Below are 17,026 nucleotides of genomic sequence, written 5' to 3'. Positions count from 1 at the left end.
TGTTCCTAAGGGGAATTTTAACTGGCTTCACCAGATCGCTTAATAATGGAATGGAACTGAATCTCACCTGGTTTCAGGCATGTACCTGTCGTATTTTTTGCCTGTTTAGATGGTTGATGTGAACATTACCTGATACTGCTGGCCCAAATCTGCATGATTTTATGCACTGCACTGCTGCCCCACGCTTGGCTGATTAGATAATTGCATGAATGAGTAGGTGTACAGGTGTTCCTAATAAAGAGCCTGATGAGTTTAATTTCTGTTGAAAACACGGCGGAGTGTGGAGGATGCGGGCATCGATCCCGCTACCTCTCGCATGCTAAGCGAGCGCTCTACCATTTGAGCTAATCCCCCTTCCCGAGAGTGGGGAAGTGCGCCACTCTGAGCCCGGAGAGGTGAATAACGTTTGCCTGCTTGGGACAATGTGTTTGCAAAAGCACGTCGGAAAAAATAAGAAGAAAATCCGTGCATTTTTTTCAAACTGGAACAGGTTCACAATATTGTGCTGGAAGAAAGTCTGTTCTTTGCTTAACAATTTTTTATTAAAGCGGAAAGGTAAAGAACTACCTTTCAGGCTCATTCACAGCTTTTATCCAGTCAAATCCTTTCTGGTGTCACATTTGAAATTGGATATTGATGACAGCTGAACTTTCTGTAGCTAACACCCTAAGACCTTTCTTCATTTTCTTTCGTTTCTTTCCCTTTTTATTTATTTATTTATTTATTGATTGATTGATTTATTTGGAATTCATTTACTGTGACTTGAAACACAAATTTATGCTCTGTATGCAATTTAATCATTTTATTAGCCAAGTATCACGTTCACAAATGCAGTGTAGTAAAACTTCAACCCTGGTTTGGTTCTTTTAAAAAACGACTTGGAGTGTTACTTTCGTAATTTGTCCACTTCTACTATCAGGAAGGCAACCAAAACTTTTTGTATATATGCTCCAGTAATTGCATTTGTGCATAATCTGGAAGACGTTCATTTACTTTAACACCTGTTTAATTTTACTTCTGCTCTCCCTCAGGCACTGATGTTGGGTGGGTGAGGAGGTGTGGGGTGCAGTCAGTGTTCCAGTTCATCCCAAAGGTGTTCAGTGAGTTTTCCAGCCAGGTTTTCTAGATCGTTTAATATGAGCTTGGAAATGAATATTGGCTGATTTCAAAGACTTCTACCTGTCGTGTCTGACTCCTCCCCTTTTAGATCCGACTGGAGGATTGGAAGCCTTTTATTTCTATTTAATTTCAGGTAGCTTATTTGACACCTTTTTGCTAGGAAATTCTTGAACCTGTTTGTTCTCAGTCAAACTAGTGACAGAAGGTTCAGTCGTGTTGTTCCTTTAGTGACTGACATACCTGAGCGATGTGTTTGGACTTACCATCCTGGACTGTCTCCTATCTGAATGTGGGCATGTGCCGTTGTGGGCGGGACCTTTATCCTTTCGCAGAGGCAATATCGTAGCTTATGAGGTTAATCCGAGGCGCGATCATTGCTGGTTGAAAACTTTACCCAATACCCCGCCTGGATGACTTGAAAAATAGTCAGCCGTGGCAATTTTTGATGGTCTCTAATAAGACCTTTAAAGTTGTGTCAAAAGAAGATTATGCGCTTGCTTTTTCCGAGCTAGTAACGAAGGTTTGGTTGGTAAAATGTACGTTGTTCTATGAACATTTATCTGGCGTGTTTTGACACGTCCATGGGTGTTCCTGGTGTAGTAGTGGTAGAATTTTGCTCCATGTGTTTTGCTTCATGTACTAAATGCGTTTCAGTTGCGGAATTCTGTTTAAGAAAAAGGAAATAAAAATTCTATGGCCAATTTCCATTGTTCCTAAGGGGAATTTTAACCAGTGAATAAGAAAGAGTAGGTTTTCCAAGGGGCTTTACCAGATTGCTTAATAATGGAATGGAACTGAATCTCACCTGGTTTCAAGCATGTACCTGTCGTATGTGACACCCGCCCCTTTTCTTCCAGACTGTAGCACTGGAAGGTTTTTGCTTGGTTTGTTTGTTTTCCAGCCAGGTTTTCTAGATCGTTTAATATAAGCTTGGAAATGAATATTGGCTGATTTCAAAGACTTCTACCTGTCGTGTCTGACTCCTCCCCTTTAAGATCCGACTGGAGGATTGGAAGCCTTTTATTTCTATTTAATTTCAGGTAGCTTATTTGACACCTTTTTGCTAGGAAATTCTTGAACCTGTTTGTTCTCAGTCAAACTAGTGACAGAAGGTTCAGTCGTGTTGTTCCTTTAGTGACTGACATACCTGAGCGATGTGTTTGGACTTACCATCCTGGACTGTCTCCTATCTGAATGTGGGCATGTGCCGTTGTGGGCGGGACCTTTATCCTTTCGCAGAGGCAATATCGTAGCTTATGAGGTTAATCCGAGGCGCGATCATTGATCATTGTACGTTGTTCTATGAACATTTATCTGGCGTGTTTTGACACGTGTTCCTGGTGTAGTCGTGGTAGAATTTTACTCTACGTGTTTTGCTTCATGTACTAAATGTGTTTCAGTTGTGGAATTCTGTTTAAAAAAAAAAAGGAACTAAAAATTGTATGGCCAATTTAGATTGTTCCTAAGGGGAATTTTAACTGGCTTCACCAGATCGCTTAATAATGGAATGGAACTGAATCTCACCTGGTTTCAGGCATGTACCTGTCGTATTTTTTGCCTGTTTAGATGGTTGATGTGAACATTACCTGATACTGCTGGCCCAAATCTGCATGATTTTATGCACTGCACTGCTGCCCCACGCTTGGCTGATTAGATAATTGCATGAATGAGTAGGTGTACAGGTGTTCCTAATAAAGAGCCTGATGAGTTTAATTTCTGTTGAAAACACGGCGGAGTGTGGAGGATGCGGGCATCGATCCCGCTACCTCTCGCATGCTAAGCGAGCGCTCTACCATTTGAGCTAATCCCCCTTCCCGAGAGTGGGGAAGTGCGCCACTCTGAGCCCGGAGAGGTGAATAACGTTTGCCTGCTTGGGACAATGTGTTTGCAAAAGCACGTCGGAAAAAATAAGAAGAAAATCCGTGCATTTTTTTCAAACTGGAACAGGTTCACAATATTGTGCTGGAAGAAAGTCTGTTCTTTGCTTAACAATTTTTTATTAAAGCGGAAAGGTAAAGAACTACCTTTCAGGCTCATTCACAGCTTTTATCCAGTCAAATCCTTTCTGGTGTCACATTTGAAATTGGATATTGATGACAGCTGAACTTTCTGTAGCTAACACCCTAAGACCTTTCTTCATTTTCTTTCGTTTCTTTCCCTTTTTATTTATTTATTTATTTATTGATTGATTGATTTATTTGGAATTCATTTACTGTGACTTGAAACACAAATTTATGCTCTGTATGCAATTTAATCATTTTATTAGCCAAGTATCACGTTCACAAATGCAGTGTAGTAAAACTTCAACCCTGGTTTGGTTCTTTTAAAAAACGACTTGGAGTGTTACTTTCGTAATTTGTCCACTTCTACTATCAGGAAGGCAACCAAAACTTTTTGTATATATGCTCCAGTAATTGCATTTGTGCATAATCTGGAAGACGTTCATTTACTTTAACACCTGTTTAATTTTACTTCTGCTCTCCCTCAGGCACTGATGTTGGGTGGGTGAGGAGGTGTGGGGTGCAGTCAGTGTTCCAGTTCATCCCAAAGGTGTTCAGTGAGTTTTCCAGCCAGGTTTTCTAGATCGTTTAATATGAGCTTGGAAATGAATATTGGCTGATTTCAAAGACTTCTACCTGTCGTGTCTGACTCCTCCCCTTTAAGATCCGACTGGAGGATTGGAAGCCTTTTATTTCTATTTAATTTCAGGTAGCTTATTTGACACCTTTTTGCTAGGAAATTCTTGAACCTGTTTGTTCTCAGTCAAACTAGTGACAGAAGGTTCAGTCGTGTTGTTCCTTTAGTGACTGACATACCTGAGCGATGTGTTTGGACTTACCATCCTGGACTGTCTCCTATCTGAATGTGGGCATGTGCCGTTGTGGGCGGGACCTTTATCCTTTCGCAGAGGCAATATCGTAGCTTATGAGGTTAATCCGAGGCGCGATCATTGCTGGTTGAAAACTTTACCCAATACCCCGCCTGGATGACTTGAAAAATAGTCAGCCGTGGCAATTTTTGATGGTCTCTAATAAGACCTTTAAAGTTGTGTCAAAAGAAGATTATGCGCTTGCTTTTTCCGAGCTAGTAACGAAGGTTTGGTTGGTAAAATGTACGTTGTTCTATGAACATTTATCTGGCGTGTTTTGACACGTCCATGGGTGTTCCTGGTGTAGTAGTGGTAGAATTTTGCTCCATGTGTTTTGCTTCATGTACTAAATGCGTTTCAGTTGCGGAATTCTGTTTAAGAAAAAGGAAATAAAAATTCTATGGCCAATTTCCATTGTTCCTAAGGGGAATTTTAACCAGTGAATAAGAAAGAGTAGGTTTTCCAAGGGGCTTTACCAGATTGCTTAATAATGGAATGGAACTGAATCTCACCTGGTTTCAAGCATGTACCTGTCGTATGTGACACCCGCCCCTTTTCTTCCAGACTGTAGCACTGGAAGGTTTTTGCTTGGTTTGTTTGTTTTCCAGCCAGGTTTTCTAGATCGTTTAATATAAGCTTGGAAATGAATACTGGCTGATTTCAAAGACTTCTACCTGTCGTGTCTGACTCCTCCCCTTTAAGATCCGACTGGAGGATTGGAAGCCTTTTATTTCTATTTAATTTCAGGTAGCTTATTTGACACCTTTTTGCTAGGAAATTCTTGAACCTGTTTGTTCTCAGTCAAACTAGTGACAGAAGGTTCAGTCGTGTTGTTCCTTTAGTGACTGACATACCTGAGCGATGTGTTTGGACTTACCATCCTGGACTGTCTCCTATCTGAATGTGGGCATGTGCCGTTGTGGGCGGGATCTTTATCCTTTCGCAGAGGCAATATCGTAGCTTATGAGGTTAATCCGAGGCGCGATCATTGCTGGTTGAAAACTTTACCCAATACCCCGCCTGGATGACTTGAAAAATAGTCAGCCGTGGCAATTTTTGATGGTCTCTAATAAGACCTTTAAAGTTGTGTCAAAAGAAGATTGTGTGTTTAATTTTTCCGAGCTAGTAATGAAGATTTGGTTGGTAAAATGTACGTTGTTCTATGAACATTTATCTGGCGTGTTTTGACACGTGTTCCTGGTGTAGTCGTGGTAGAATGTTACTCTACGTGTTTTGCTTCATGTACTAAATGTGTTTCAGTTGTGGAATTCTGTTTAAAAAAAAAAAGGAACTAAAAATTGTATGGCCAATTTAGATTGTTCCTAAGGGGAATTTTAACTGGCTTCACCAGATCGCTTAATAATGGAATGGAACTGAATCTCACCTGGTTTCAGGCATGTACCTGTCGTATTTTTTGCCTGTTTAGATGGTTGATGTGAACATTACCTGATACTGCTGGCCCAAATCTGCATGATTTTATGCACTGCACTGCTGCCCCACGCTTGGCTGATTAGATAATTGCATGAATGAGTAGGTGTACAGGTGTTCCTAATAAAGAGCCTGATGAGTTTAATTTCTGTTGAAAACACGGCGGAGTGTGGAGGATGCGGGCATCGATCCCGCTACCTCTCGCATGCTAAGCGAGCGCTCTACCATTTGAGCTAATCCCCCTTCCCGAGAGTGGGGAAGTGCGCCACTCTGAGCCCGGAGAGGTGAATAACGTTTGCCTGCTTGGGACAATGTGTTTGCAAAAGCACGTCGGAAAAAATAAGAAGAAAATCCGTGCATTTTTTTCAAACTGGAACAGGTTCACAATATTGTGCTGGAAGAAAGTCTGTTCTTTGCTTAACAATTTTTTATTAAAGCGGAAAGGTAAAGAACTACCTTTCAGGCTCATTCACAGCTTTTATCCAGTCAAATCCTTTCTGGTGTCACATTTGAAATTGGATATTGATGACAGCTGAACTTTCTGTAGCTAACACCCTAAGACCTTTCTTCATTTTCTTTCGTTTCTTTCCCTTTTTATTTATTTATTTATTTATTGATTGATTGATTTATTTGGAATTCATTTACTGTGACTTGAAACACAAATTTATGCTCTGTATGCAATTTAATCATTTTATTAGCCAAGTATCACGTTCACAAATGCACTGTAGTAAAACTTCAACCCTGGTTTGGTTCTTTTAAAAAACGACTTGGAGTGTTACTTTCGTAATTTGTCCACTTCTACTATCAGGAAGGCAACCAAAACTTTTTGTATATATGCTCCAGTAATTGCATTTGTGCATAATCTGGAAGACGTTCATTTACTTTAACACCTGTTTAATTTTACTTCTGCTCTCCCTCAGGCACTGATGTTGGGTGGGTGAGGAGGTGTGGGGTGCAGTCAGTGTTCCAGTTCATCCCAAAGGTGTTCAGTGAGTTTTCCAGCCAGGTTTTCTAGATCGTTTAATATGAGCTTGGAAATGAATATTGGCTGATTTCAAAGACTTCTACCTGTCGTGTCTGACTCCTCCCCTTTTAGATCCGACTGGAGGATTGGAAGCCTTTTATTTCTATTTAATTTCAGGTAGCTTATTTGACACCTTTTTGCTAGGAAATTCTTGAACCTGTTTGTTCTCAGTCAAACTAGTGACAGAAGGTTCAGTCGTGTTGTTCCTTTAGTGACTGACATACCTGAGCGATGTGTTTGGACTTACCATCCTGGACTGTCTCCTATCTGAATGTGGGCATGTGCCGTTGTGGGCGGGACCTTTATCCTTTCGCAGAGGCAATATCGTAGCTTATGAGGTTAATCCGAGGCGCGATCATTGCTGGTTGAAAACTTTACCCAATACCCCGCCTGGATGACTTGAAAAATAGTCAGCCGTGGCAATTTTTGATGGTCTCTAATAAGACCTTTAAAGTTGTGTCAAAAGAAGATTATGCGCTTGCTTTTTCCGAGCTAGTAACGAAGGTTTGGTTGGTAAAATGTACGTTGTTCTATGAACATTTATCTGGCGTGTTTTGACACGTCCATGGGTGTTCCTGGTGTAGTAGTGGTAGAATTTTGCTCCATGTGTTTTGCTTCATGTACTAAATGCGTTTCAGTTGCGGAATTCTGTTTAAGAAAAAGGAAATAAAAATTCTATGGCCAATTTCCATTGTTCCTAAGGGGAATTTTAACCAGTGAATAAGAAAGAGTAGGTTTTCCAAGGGGCTTTACCAGATTGCTTAATAATGGAATGGAACTGAATCTCACCTGGTTTCAAGCATGTACCTGTCGTATGTGACACCCGCCCCTTTTCTTCCAGACTGTAGCACTGGAAGGTTTTTGCTTGGTTTGTTTGTTTTCCAGCCAGGTTTTCTAGATCGTTTAATATAAGCTTGGAAATGAATATTGGCTGATTTCAAAGACTTCTACCTGTCGTGTCTGACTCCTCCCCTTTAAGATCCGACTGGAGGATTGGAAGCCTTTTATTTCTATTTAATTTCAGGTAGCTTATTTGACACCTTTTTGCTAGGAAATTCTTGAACCTGTTTGTTCTCAGTCAAACTAGTGACAGAAGGTTCAGTCGTGTTGTTCCTTTAGTGACTGACATACCTGAGCGATGTGTTTGGACTTACCATCCTGGACTGTCTCCTATCTGAATGTGGGCATGTGCCGTTGTGGGCGGGACCTTTATCCTTTCGCAGAGGCAATATCGTAGCTTATGAGGTTAATCCGAGGCGCGATCATTGATCATTGTACGTTGTTCTATGAACATTTATCTGGCGTGTTTTGACACGTGTTCCTGGTGTAGTCGTGGTAGAATTTTACTCTACGTGTTTTGCTTCATGTACTAAATGTGTTTCAGTTGTGGAATTCTGTTTAAAAAAAAAAAGGAACTAAAAATTGTATGGCCAATTTAGATTGTTCCTAAGGGGAATTTTAACTGGCTTCACCAGATCGCTTAATAATGGAATGGAACTGAATCTCACCTGGTTTCAGGCATGTACCTGTCGTATTTTTTGCCTGTTTAGATGGTTGATGTGAACATTACCTGATACTGCTGGCCCAAATCTGCATGATTTTATGCACTGCACTGCTGCCCCACGCTTGGCTGATTAGATAATTGCATGAATGAGTAGGTGTACAGGTGTTCCTAATAAAGAGCCTGATGAGTTTAATTTCTGTTGAAAACACGGCGGAGTGTGGAGGATGCGGGCATCGATCCCGCTACCTCTCGCATGCTAAGCGAGCGCTCTACCATTTGAGCTAATCCCCCTTCCCGAGAGTGGGGAAGTGCGCCACTCTGAGCCCGGAGAGGTGAATAACGTTTGCCTGCTTGGGACAATGTGTTTGCAAAAGCACGTCGGAAAAAATAAGAAGAAAATCCGTGCATTTTTTTCAAACTGGAACAGGTTCACAATATTGTGCTGGAAGAAAGTCTGTTCTTTGCTTAACAATTTTTTATTAAAGCGGAAAGGTAAAGAACTACCTTTCAGGCTCATTCACAGCTTTTATCCAGTCAAATCCTTTCTGGTGTCACATTTGAAATTGGATATTGATGACAGCTGAACTTTCTGTAGCTAACACCCTAAGACCTTTCTTCATTTTCTTTCGTTTCTTTCCCTTTTTATTTATTTATTTATTTATTGATTGATTGATTTATTTGGAATTCATTTACTGTGACTTGAAACACAAATTTATGCTCTGTATGCAATTTAATCATTTTATTAGCCAAGTATCACGTTCACAAATGCAGTGTAGTAAAACTTCAACCCTGGTTTGGTTCTTTTAAAAAACGACTTGGAGTGTTACTTTCGTAATTTGTCCACTTCTACTATCAGGAAGGCAACCAAAACTTTTTGTATATATGCTCCAGTAATTGCATTTGTGCATAATCTGGAAGACGTTCATTTACTTTAACACCTGTTTAATTTTACTTCTGCTCTCCCTCAGGCACTGATGTTGGGTGGGTGAGGAGGTGTGGGGTGCAGTCAGTGTTCCAGTTCATCCCAAAGGTGTTCAGTGAGTTTTCCAGCCAGGTTTTCTAGATCGTTTAATATGAGCTTGGAAATGAATATTGGCTGATTTCAAAGACTTCTACCTGTCGTGTCTGACTCCTCCCCTTTTAGATCCGACTGGAGGATTGGAAGCCTTTTATTTCTATTTAATTTCAGGTAGCTTATTTGACACCTTTTTGCTAGGAAATTCTTGAACCTGTTTGTTCTCAGTCAAACTAGTGACAGAAGGTTCAGTCGTGTTGTTCCTTTAGTGACTGACATACCTGAGCGATGTGTTTGGACTTACCATCCTGGACTGTCTCCTATCTGAATGTGGGCATGTGCCGTTGTGGGCGGGACCTTTATCCTTTCGCAGAGGCAATATCGTAGCTTATGAGGTTAATCCGAGGCGCGATCATTGCTGGTTGAAAACTTTACCCAATACCCCGCCTGGATGACTTGAAAAATAGTCAGCCGTGGCAATTTTTGATGGTCTCTAATAAGACCTTTAAAGTTGTGTCAAAAGAAGATTATGCGCTTGCTTTTTCCGAGCTAGTAACGAAGGTTTGGTTGGTAAAATGTACGTTGTTCTATGAACATTTATCTGGCGTGTTTTGACACGTCCATGGGTGTTCCTGGTGTAGTAGTGGTAGAATTTTGCTCCATGTGTTTTGCTTCATGTACTAAATGCGTTTCAGTTGCGGAATTCTGTTTAAGAAAAAGGAAATAAAAATTCTATGGCCAATTTCCATTGTTCCTAAGGGGAATTTTAACCAGTGAATAAGAAAGAGTAGGTTTTCCAAGGGGCTTTACCAGATTGCTTAATAATGGAATGGAACTGAATCTCACCTGGTTTCAAGCATGTACCTGTCGTATGTGACACCCGCCCCTTTTCTTCCAGACTGTAGCACTGGAAGGTTTTTGCTTGGTTTGTTTGTTTTCCAGCCAGGTTTTCTAGATCGTTTAATATAAGCTTGGAAATGAATATTGGCTGATTTCAAAGACTTCTACCTGTCGTGTCTGACTCCTCCCCTTTAAGATCCGACTGGAGGATTGGAAGCCTTTTATTTCTATTTAATTTCAGGTAGCTTATTTGACACCTTTTTGCTAGGAAATTCTTGAACCTGTTTGTTCTCAGTCAAACTAGTGACAGAAGGTTCAGTCGTGTTGTTCCTTTAGTGACTGACATACCTGAGCGATGTGTTTGGACTTACCATCCTGGACTGTCTCCTATCTGAATGTGGGCATGTGCCGTTGTGGGCGGGACCTTTATCCTTTCGCAGAGGCAATATCGTAGCTTATGAGGTTAATCCGAGGCGCGATCATTGCTGGTTGAAAACTTTACCCAATACCCCGCCTGGATGACTTGAAAAATAGTCAGCCGTGGCAATTTTTGATGGTCTCTAATAAGACCTTTAAGGTTGTGTCAAAAGAAGATTGTGTGTTTAATTTTTCCGAGCTAGTAATGAAGATTTGGTTTGTAAAATGTACGTTGTTCTATGAACATTTATCTGGCGTGTTTTGACACGTGTTCCTGGTGTAGTCGTGGTAGAATTTTACTCTACGTGTTTTGCTTCATGTACTAAATGTGTTTCAGTTGTGGAATTCTTTTTAAAAAAAAAAAGGAACTAAAAATTGTATGGCCAATTTAGATTGTTCCTAAGGGGAATTTTAACTGGCTTCACCAGATCGCTTAATAATGGAATGGAACTGAATCTCCCCTGGTTTCAGGCATGTACCTGTCGTATTTTTTGCCTGTTTAGATGGTTGATGTGAACATTACCTGATACTGCTGGCCCAAATCTGCATGATTTTATGCACTGCACTGCTGCCCCACGCTTGGCTGATTAGATAATTGCATGAATGAGTAGGTGTACAGGTGTTCCTAATAAAGAGCCTGATGAGTTTAATTTCTGTTGAAAACACGGCGGAGTGTGGAGGATGCGGGCATCGATCCCGCTACCTCTCGCATGCTAAGCGAGCGCTCTACCATTTGAGCTAATCCCCCTTCCCGAGAGTGGGGAAGTGCGCCACTCTGAGCCCGGAGAGGTGAATAACGTTTGCCTGCTTGGGACAATGTGTTTGCAAAAGCACGTCGGAAAAAATAAGAAGAAAATCCGTGCATTTTTTTCAAACTGGAACAGGTTCACAATATTGTGCTGGAAGAAAGTCTGTTCTTTGCTTAACAATTTTTTATTAAAGCGGAAAGGTAAAGAACTACCTTTCAGGCTCATTCACAGCTTTTATCCAGTCAAATCCTTTCTGGTGTCACATTTGAAATTGGATATTGATGACAGCTGAACTTTCTGGAGCTAACACCCTAAGACCTTTCTTCATTTTCTTTCGTTTCTTTCCCTTTTTATTTATTTATTTATTTATTGATTGATTGATTTATTTGGAATTCATTTACTGTGACTTGAAACACAAATTTATGCTCTGTATGCAATTTAATCATTTTATTAGCCAAGTATCACGTTCACAAATGCAGTGTAGTAAAACTTCAACCCTGGTTTGGTTCTTTTAAAAAACGACTTGGAGTGTTACTTTCGTAATTTGTCCACTTCTACTATCAGGAAGGCAACCAAAACTTTTTGTATATATGCTCCAGTAATTGCATTTGTGCATAATCTGGAAGACGTTCATTTACTTTAACACCTGTTTAATTTTACTTCTGCTCTCCCTCAGGCACTGATGTTGGGTGGGTGAGGAGGTGTGGGGTGCAGTCAGTGTTCCAGTTCATCCCAAAGGTGTTCAGTGAGTTTTCCAGCCAGGTTTTCTAGATCGTTTAATATGAGCTTGGAAATGAATATTGGCTGATTTCAAAGACTTCTACCTGTCGTGTCTGACTCCTCCCCTTTTAGATCCGACTGGAGGATTGGAAGCCTTTTATTTCTATTTAATTTCAGGTAGCTTATTTGACACCTTTTTGCTAGGAAATTCTTGAACCTGTTTGTTCTCAGTCAAACTAGTGACAGAAGGTTCAGTCGTGTTGTTCCTTTAGTGACTGACATACCTGAGCGATGTGTTTGGACTTACCATCCTGGACTGTCTCCTATCTGAATGTGGGCATGTGCCGTTGTGGGCGGGACCTTTATCCTTTCGCAGAGGCAATATCGTAGCTTATGAGGTTAATCCGAGGCGCGATCATTGCTGGTTGAAAACTTTACCCAATACCCCGCCTGGATGACTTGAAAAATAGTCAGCCGTGGCAATTTTTGATGGTCTCTAATAAGACCTTTAAAGTTGTGTCAAAAGAAGATTATGCGCTTGCTTTTTCCGAGCTAGTAACGAAGGTTTGGTTGGTAAAATGTACGTTGTTCTATGAACATTTATCTGGCGTGTTTTGACACGTCCATGGGTGTTCCTGGTGTAGTAGTGGTAGAATTTTGCTCCATGTGTTTTGCTTCATGTACTAAATGCGTTTCAGTTGCGGAATTCTGTTTAAGAAAAAGGAAATAAAAATTCTATGGCCAATTTCCATTGTTCCTAAGGGGAATTTTAACCAGTGAATAAGAAAGAGTAGGTTTTCCAAGGGGCTTTACCAGATTGCTTAATAATGGAATGGAACTGAATCTCACCTGGTTTCAAGCATGTACCTGTCGTATGTGACACCCGCCCCTTTTCTTCCAGACTGTAGCACTGGAAGGTTTTTGCTTGGTTTGTTTGTTTTCCAGCCAGGTTTTCTAGATCGTTTAATATAAGCTTGGAAATGAATATTGGCTGATTTCAAAGACTTCTACCTGTCGTGTCTGACTCCTCCCCTTTAAGATCCGACTGGAGGATTGGAAGCCTTTTATTTCTATTTAATTTCAGGTAGCTTATTTGACACCTTTTTGCTAGGAAATTCTTGAACCTGTTTGTTCTCAGTCAAACTAGTGACAGAAGGTTCAGTCGTGTTGTTCCTTTAGTGACTGACATACCTGAGCGATGTGTTTGGACTTACCATCCTGGACTGTCTCCTATCTGAATGTGGGCATGTGCCGTTGTGGGCGGGACCTTTATCCTTTCGCAGAGGCAATATCGTAGCTTATGAGGTTAATCCGAGGCGCGATCATTGCTGGTTGAAAACTTTACCCAATACCCCGCCTGGATGACTTGAAAAATAGTCAGCCGTGGCAATTTTTGATGGTCTCTAATAAGACCTTTAAGGTTGTGTCAAAAGAAGATTGTGTGTTTAATTTTTCCGAGCTAGTAATGAAGATTTGGTTGGTAAAATGTACGTTGTTCTATGAACATTTATCTGGCGTGTTTTGACACGTGTTCCTGGTGTAGTCGTGGTAGAATTTTACTCTACGTGTTTTGCTTCATGTACTAAATGTGTTTCAGTTGTGGAATTCTGTTTAAAAAAAAAAAGGAACTAAAAATTGTATGGCCAATTTAGATTGTTCCTAAGGGGAATTTTAACTGGCTTCACCAGATCGCTTAATAATGGAATGGAACTGAATCTCACCTGGTTTCAGGCATGTACCTGTCGTATTTTTTGCCTGTTTAGATGGTTGATGTGAACATTACCTGATACTGCTGGCCCAAATCTGCATGATTTTATGCACTGCACTGCTGCCCCACGCTTGGCTGATTAGATAATTGCATGAATGAGTAGGTGTACAGGTGTTCCTAATAAAGAGCCTGATGAGTTTAATTTCTGTTGAAAACACGGCGGAGTGTGGAGGATGCGGGCATCGATCCCGCTACCTCTCGCATGCTAAGCGAGCGCTCTACCATTTGAGCTAATCCCCCTTCCCGAGAGTGGGGAAGTGCGCCACTCTGAGCCCGGAGAGGTGAATAACGTTTGCCTGCTTGGGACAATGTGTTTGCAAAAGCACGTCGGAAAAAATAAGAAGAAAATCCGTGCATTTTTTTCAAACTGGAACAGGTTCACAATATTGTGCTGGAAGAAAGTCTGTTCTTTGCTTAACAATTTTTTATTAAAGCGGAAAGGTAAAGAACTACCTTTCAGGCTCATTCACAGCTTTTATCCAGTCAAATCCTTTCTGGTGTCACATTTGAAATTGGATATTGATGACAGCTGAACTTTCTGTAGCTAACACCCTAAGACCTTTCTTCATTTTCTTTCGTTTCTTTCCCTTTTTATTTATTTATTTATTTATTGATTGATTGATTTATTTGGAATTCATTTACTGTGACTTGAAACACAAATTTATGCTCTGTATGCAATTTAATCATTTTATTAGCCAAGTATCACGTTCACAAATGCAGTGTAGTAAAACTTCAACCCTGGTTTGGTTCTTTTAAAAAACGACTTGGAGTGTTACTTTCGTAATTTGTCCACTTCTACTATCAGGAAGGCAACCAAAACTTTTTGTATATATGCTCCAGTAATTGCATTTATGCATAATCTGGAAGACGTTCATTTACTTTAACACCTGTTTAATTTTACTTCTGCTCTCCCTCAGGCACTGATGTTGGGTGGGTGAGGAGGTGTGGGGTGCAGTCAGTGTTCCAGTTCATCCCAAAGGTGTTCAGTGAGTTTTCCAGCCAGGTTTTCTAGATCGTTTAATATGAGCTTGGAAATGAATATTGGCTGATTTCAAAGACTTCTACCTGTCGTGTCTGACTCCTCCCCTTTTAGATCCGACTGGAGGATTGGAAGCCTTTTATTTCTATTTAATTTCAGGTAGCTTATTTGACACCTTTTTGCTAGGAAATTCTTGAACCTGTTTGTTCTCAGTCAAACTAGTGACAGAAGGTTCAGTCGTGTTGTTCCTTTAGTGACTGACATACCTGAGCGATGTGTTTGGACTTACCATCCTGGACTGTCTCCTATCTGAATGTGGGCATGTGCCGTTGTGGGCGGGACCTTTATCCTTTCGCAGAGGCAATATCGTAGCTTATGAGGTTAATCCGAGGCGCGATCATTGCTGGTTGAAAACTTTACCCAATACCCCGCCTGGATGACTTGAAAAATAGTCAGCCGTGGCAATTTTTGATGGTCTCTAATAAGACCTTTAAAGTTGTGTCAAAAGAAGATTATGCGCTTGCTTTTTCCGAGCTAGTAACGAAGGTTTGGTTGGTAAAATGTACGTTGTTCTATGAACATTTATCTGGCGTGTTTTGACACGTCCATGGGTGTTCCTGGTGTAGTAGTGGTAGAATTTTGCTCCATGTGTTTTGCTTCATGTACTAAATGCGTTTCAGTTGCGGAATTCTGTTTAAGAAAAAGGAAATAAAAATTCTATGGCCAATTTCCATTGTTCCTAAGGGGAATTTTAACCAGTGAATAAGAAAGAGTAGGTTTTCCAAGGGGCTTTACCAGATTGCTTAATAATGGAATGGAACTGAATCTCACCTGGTTTCAAGCATGTACCTGTCGTATGTGACACCCGCCCCTTTTCTTCCAGACTGTAGCACTGGAAGGTTTTTGCTTGGTTTGTTTGTTTTCCAGCCAGGTTTTCTAGATCGTTTAATATAAGCTTGGAAATGAATACTGGCTGATTTCAAAGACTTCTACCTGTCGTGTCTGACTCCTCCCCTTTAAGATCCGACTGGAGGATTGGAAGCCTTTTATTTCTATTTAATTTCAGGTAGCTTATTTGACACCTTTTTGCTAGGAAATTCTTGAACCTGTTTGTTCTCAGTCAAACTAGTGACAGAAGGTTCAGTCGTGTTGTTCCTTTAGTGACTGACATACCTGAGCGATGTGTTTGGACTTACCATCCTGGACTGTCTCCTATCTGAATGTGGGCATGTGCCGTTGTGGGCGGGATCTTTATCCTTTCGCAGAGGCAATATCGTAGCTTATGAGGTTAATCCGAGGCGCGATCATTGCTGGTTGAAAACTTTACCCAATACCCCGCCTGGATGACTTGAAAAATAGTCAGCCGTGGCAATTTTTGATGGTCTCTAATAAGACCTTTAAAGTTGTGTCAAAAGAAGATTGTGTGTTTAATTTTTCCGAGCTAGTAATGAAGATTTGGTTGGTAAAATGTACGTTGTTCTATGAACATTTATCTGGCGTGTTTTGACACGTGTTCCTGGTGTAGTCGTGGTAGAATTTTACTCTACGTGTTTTGCTTCATGTACTAAATGTGTTTCAGTTGTGGAATTCTGTTTAAAAAAAAAAAGGAACTAAAAATTGTATGGCCAATTTAGATTGTTCCTAAGGGGAATTTTAACTGGCTTCACCAGATCGCTTAATAATGGAATGGAACTGAATCTCACCTGGTTTCAGGCATGTACTTGTCGTATTTTTTGCCTGTTTAGATGGTTGATGTGAACATTACCTGATACTGCTGGCCCAAATCTGCATGATTTTATGCACTGCACTGCTGCCCCACGCTTGGCTGATTAGATAATTGCATGAATGAGTAGGTGTACAGGTGTTCCTAATAAAGAGCCTGATGAGTTTAATTTCTGTTGAAAACACGGCGGAGTGTGGAGGATGCGGGCATCGATCCCGCTACCTCTCGCATGCTAAGCGAGCGCTCTACCATTTGAGCTAATCCCCCTTCCCGAGAGTGGGGAAGTGCGCCACTCTGAGCCCGGAGAGGTGAATAACGTTTGCCTGCTTGGGACAATGTGTTTGCAAAAGCACGTCGGAAAAAATAAGAAGAAAATCCGTGCATTTTTTTCAAACTGGAACAGGTTCACAATATTGTGCTGGAAGAAAGTCTGTTCTTTGCTTAACAATTTTTTATTAAAGCGGAAAGGTAAAGAACTACCTTTCAGGCTCATTCACAGCTTTTATCCAGTCAAATCCTTTCTGGTGTCACATTTGAAATTGGATATTGATGACAGCTGAACTTTCTGTAGCTAACACCCTAAGACCTTTCTTCATTTTCTTTCGTTTCTTTCCCTTTTTATTTATTTATTTATTTATTGATTGATTGATTTATTTGGAATTCATTTACTGTGACTTGAAACACAAATTTATGCTCTGTATGCAATTTAATCATTTTATTAGCCAAGTATCACGTTCACAAATGCAGTGTAGTAAAACTTCAACCCTGGTTTGGTTCTTTTAAAAAACGACTTGGAGTGTTACTTTCGTAATTTGTCCACTTCTACTATCAGGAAGGCAACCAAAACTTTTTGTATATATGCTCCAGTAAT

At 40.5% G+C, this 17,026-nt stretch overlaps 17 non-coding genes across 17 annotated transcripts; 10 read left to right on the top strand and 7 right to left on the bottom strand.

Annotated features, from left to right (window-relative positions):
- Positions 1–281: 281 nt before the first annotated feature.
- trnaa-agc (transfer RNA alanine (anticodon AGC)) lies at positions 282–354 on the bottom strand. The gene has a single exon. It is a non-coding gene; the product is annotated as a tRNA-Ala (tRNA).
- Positions 355–1,439: 1,085 nt separating this feature from the next.
- Positions 1,440–1,580, top strand: LOC128318967 (U4 spliceosomal RNA). The gene has a single exon (XR_008302396.1). It is a non-coding gene; the product is annotated as a U4 spliceosomal RNA (small nuclear RNA).
- Positions 1,581–2,857: 1,277 nt separating this feature from the next.
- trnaa-agc (transfer RNA alanine (anticodon AGC)) lies at positions 2,858–2,930 on the bottom strand. The gene has a single exon. It is a non-coding gene; the product is annotated as a tRNA-Ala (tRNA).
- A 1,085-nt stretch (positions 2,931–4,015) lies between these two features.
- Positions 4,016–4,156, top strand: LOC128318966 (U4 spliceosomal RNA). The gene has a single exon (XR_008302395.1). It is a non-coding gene; the product is annotated as a U4 spliceosomal RNA (small nuclear RNA).
- A 766-nt stretch (positions 4,157–4,922) lies between these two features.
- Positions 4,923–5,063, top strand: LOC128318965 (U4 spliceosomal RNA). The gene has a single exon (XR_008302394.1). It is a non-coding gene; the product is annotated as a U4 spliceosomal RNA (small nuclear RNA).
- Positions 5,064–5,586: 523 nt separating this feature from the next.
- Positions 5,587–5,659, bottom strand: trnaa-agc (transfer RNA alanine (anticodon AGC)). Its single transcript has one exon. It is a non-coding gene; the product is annotated as a tRNA-Ala (tRNA).
- A 1,085-nt stretch (positions 5,660–6,744) lies between these two features.
- Positions 6,745–6,885, top strand: LOC128318964 (U4 spliceosomal RNA). Its single transcript, XR_008302393.1, has one exon. It is a non-coding gene; the product is annotated as a U4 spliceosomal RNA (small nuclear RNA).
- Positions 6,886–8,162: 1,277 nt separating this feature from the next.
- trnaa-agc (transfer RNA alanine (anticodon AGC)) lies at positions 8,163–8,235 on the bottom strand. The gene has a single exon. It is a non-coding gene; the product is annotated as a tRNA-Ala (tRNA).
- Positions 8,236–9,320: 1,085 nt separating this feature from the next.
- Positions 9,321–9,461, top strand: LOC128318963 (U4 spliceosomal RNA). Its single transcript, XR_008302392.1, has one exon. It is a non-coding gene; the product is annotated as a U4 spliceosomal RNA (small nuclear RNA).
- A 766-nt stretch (positions 9,462–10,227) lies between these two features.
- On the top strand, positions 10,228–10,368 carry LOC128318962 (U4 spliceosomal RNA). The gene has a single exon (XR_008302391.1). It is a non-coding gene; the product is annotated as a U4 spliceosomal RNA (small nuclear RNA).
- Positions 10,369–10,891: 523 nt separating this feature from the next.
- On the bottom strand, positions 10,892–10,964 carry trnaa-agc (transfer RNA alanine (anticodon AGC)). Its single transcript has one exon. It is a non-coding gene; the product is annotated as a tRNA-Ala (tRNA).
- Positions 10,965–12,049: 1,085 nt separating this feature from the next.
- LOC128318961 (U4 spliceosomal RNA) lies at positions 12,050–12,190 on the top strand. Its single transcript, XR_008302390.1, has one exon. It is a non-coding gene; the product is annotated as a U4 spliceosomal RNA (small nuclear RNA).
- A 766-nt stretch (positions 12,191–12,956) lies between these two features.
- On the top strand, positions 12,957–13,097 carry LOC128318960 (U4 spliceosomal RNA). Its single transcript, XR_008302389.1, has one exon. It is a non-coding gene; the product is annotated as a U4 spliceosomal RNA (small nuclear RNA).
- Positions 13,098–13,620: 523 nt separating this feature from the next.
- trnaa-agc (transfer RNA alanine (anticodon AGC)) lies at positions 13,621–13,693 on the bottom strand. The gene has a single exon. It is a non-coding gene; the product is annotated as a tRNA-Ala (tRNA).
- Positions 13,694–14,778: 1,085 nt separating this feature from the next.
- On the top strand, positions 14,779–14,919 carry LOC128318959 (U4 spliceosomal RNA). Its single transcript, XR_008302388.1, has one exon. It is a non-coding gene; the product is annotated as a U4 spliceosomal RNA (small nuclear RNA).
- Positions 14,920–15,685: 766 nt separating this feature from the next.
- Positions 15,686–15,826, top strand: LOC128319061 (U4 spliceosomal RNA). The gene has a single exon (XR_008302492.1). It is a non-coding gene; the product is annotated as a U4 spliceosomal RNA (small nuclear RNA).
- Positions 15,827–16,349: 523 nt separating this feature from the next.
- trnaa-agc (transfer RNA alanine (anticodon AGC)) lies at positions 16,350–16,422 on the bottom strand. The gene has a single exon. It is a non-coding gene; the product is annotated as a tRNA-Ala (tRNA).
- Positions 16,423–17,026: the final 604 nt, after the last annotated feature.

Source organism: Pangasianodon hypophthalmus, chromosome 9, assembly GCF_027358585.1.
Source record: "Pangasianodon hypophthalmus isolate fPanHyp1 chromosome 9, fPanHyp1.pri, whole genome shotgun sequence".
In the NCBI taxonomy this organism is placed as follows: Eukaryota; Metazoa; Chordata; class Actinopteri; order Siluriformes; family Pangasiidae; genus Pangasianodon; species Pangasianodon hypophthalmus.
The sequence above is the reverse complement of the archived record's forward strand: the minus strand, read 5'-3'. Positions and strand labels throughout refer to the sequence as shown.